This window comes from Saccopteryx bilineata, chromosome 5 (assembly GCF_036850765.1).
Source record: "Saccopteryx bilineata isolate mSacBil1 chromosome 5, mSacBil1_pri_phased_curated, whole genome shotgun sequence".
NCBI classification, from domain to species: Eukaryota; Metazoa; Chordata; class Mammalia; order Chiroptera; family Emballonuridae; genus Saccopteryx; species Saccopteryx bilineata.
The window spans coordinates 237,342,780-237,345,266 of record NC_089494.1 but is presented as its reverse complement, the minus strand read 5'-3'; the positions used below and the strand labels follow the sequence as shown (position 1 = coordinate 237,345,266).

At 56.7% G+C, this 2,487-nt stretch overlaps 1 pseudogene; it reads left to right on the top strand.

The window, feature by feature from the left end:
* Positions 1–221: 221 nt before the first annotated feature.
* LOC136337891 (integrator complex subunit 11 pseudogene) lies at positions 222–2,099 on the top strand (annotated as a pseudogene).
* Positions 2,100–2,487: the final 388 nt, after the last annotated feature.

Sequence of the window (2,487 nt, the reverse complement as noted above, 5' to 3'; positions counted from 1 at the left end):
AAAAAGAGAATCAAAACTAACTGCTCCAGTTTTAATTAGAATCATCCTCAACACATAGCAATTTATTTGAAATTAAAACACTTGACTAAAGTTTCAGCTGTTATGATATCACAGTATGGTTGGCCAAGAATATGATCAGACTCTCTTTTGTTGTTTTGGCTGCGGCTTTCCGGGTCTTGTCCCCTGACGGTGGGCCCGCGGCTAAGGGAGCACCGAAGCGATGGGGCTTGGGAGCGTGTCTAGGCAGGATGCCTGAGATCAGGGTCACCCCCCTGGGGGCCGGCCAGGATGTGGGCCGGAGCTCCATCCTGGTCTCCACTGGGGGCAAGAACGTCCTGTTGGACTGCGGGATGCACATGGGCTTCAATGATGACAGGCGCTTCCCTGACTTTTCCTACATCACTTGCAATGGCCGGCTGACCGACTTCCTGGACTGTCTGATAATTAGCCACTTCCACCTGGATCACTGCGGGGCACTGCCCTACTTCAGCGAGATGGTGGGCTACGACGGGCCCATCCACATGACCCACCCCACCCAGGCCATCTGCCCCATCCTGCTGGAGGACTACCGCAAGATCACTGTGGACAAGAAGGGCGAGGCCAACTTCTTCACCTCCCAGATGATCAAAGACTGTATGAAGAAGGTGGTGGCTGTCCACTTCCATCAGATGGTTCAGGTGGACGAGGAGCTGCAGATCAAGGCCTACTATGCGGGTCATGTGCTGGGGGCAGCCATGTTCCAGATCAGAGTGGGCTCAGAGTCTGTGGTCTACACGGGCGATTACAACATGACCCCGGACCAGCACCTGGGAGCTGCCTGGATTGACAAATGCCGCCCCAACCTGCTCATCATAGAATCCACGTATGCCACGACCATCCGTGACTCTAAGCGCTGTCGGGAAGGAGACTTCCTCAAGAAGGTCCACGAGACGGGGGAGCGTGGTAGGAAGGTGCTGATCCCTGTGTTTGCACTGGGCCGTACTCAGGAGCTGTGAATCCTGCTGAGACCTTTTGGGAGCGCATGAACCTGAAGGCCCCCATCTACTTCTCCATGGGTCTGACGGAGAAGGCCGACCACTACTACCAACCAGAAGATCCAGAAGACCTTCGTTCAGAGAAACATGTTTGAGTTCAAGCACATCAAGGCCTTCGACCGAGCTTTTGCTGACAACCCGGGTCCGATGGGCGTGTTTGCTACACCGGGAATGCTGCGTGCTGGCCAGTCCCTGCAGATATTCCGAAAGTGGGCAGGAAACGAGAAGAACATGGTCACCATGCCTGCTACTGTGTTCAGGGCACTGTGGGCCACAAGATCCTCAGTGGACAGCGCAAGCTGGAGATGGAAGGGCGGCAGGTGCTAGAAGTGCCGATGCAGGTGGCGTACATGTCCTTCAGCACCCACGCGGATGCCAAGGGCATCGTGCAGCTGGTGGGCCAGGCAGAGCCCAAGAGTGTGCTGCTGGTGCACAGCGAGGCCAAGAAGATGGAGTTCCTGAAGCAGAAGATCAAGCAGGAGTTCCGAGTCATTGCTACATGCCGGCCAATGGAGAGATGGTGACGCTGCCCACGAGCCCCAGCATCCCTGTGGGCATCTCACTGGGGCTACTGAAGAGGGAGATGGCACAGGGGCTGCTCTCTGACTCCAAAAAGCCCCGGCTCCTGCATGGCATCCTGATCATGAAGGACAGTAACTTCCGGCTGGCGTCCTCAGAGCAGGCCCTCAAGGAGCTGGACCTGGCCGAGCACCAGCTGCACTTCACCTGCCGTGTGCACCTGCACGATACGCGGAAAGAGCAGGAGACAGCCATGCGTGTCTACAGCCACCTGAAGAGCCTCCTCAAGGACCACTGTGTGCAGCACCTTCCTGATGGCTCTGTGACTGTGGAGTCCATCCTCATCCAGGCCGCCGCCCATTCAGAAGATCCAGGCACCAAGGTGCTGGTCTCGTGGACCTACCAGGATGAAGAGCTGGGGAGCTACCTCACATCCCTGCTCAAGAAGGGTCTGCCCCAGGCCCCCAGTGGAGGCAGCTGGCCACCAGCAGGCCACGCTCCTCTTTACTCAATCAGACGAACCTGGGCTTTGGCTCTAGGATGGTGTGTGTGGCCTAGTCTTCCTTCTATGGAAGTGCAGCCCACACCCGGCCACAGACTTCATCTTTGGAGATAATACCGGTGTCATACTTCTGCCTAAATGATCATTTTTGGTGAAAGAAAGAAATAGCCCTTGAGGCCTCTTCACATTATTATTATTATTATTATTTTTGTATTTTTCTGAAGCTGGAAACAGGAAGAGACAGACAGACTCCCGCATGCGCCCGACCGGGATCCACCCGGCACGCCCACCAGGGGCGACGCTCTGCCCACCAGGGGGCGATGCTCTGCCCCTCTGGGGCGTCGCTCTGCTGCGACCAGAGCCACTCTAGTGCCTGGGGCAGAGGCCAAGGAGCCATCCCCAGCGCCCGGGCCATCTTTGCTCCGATGGAGC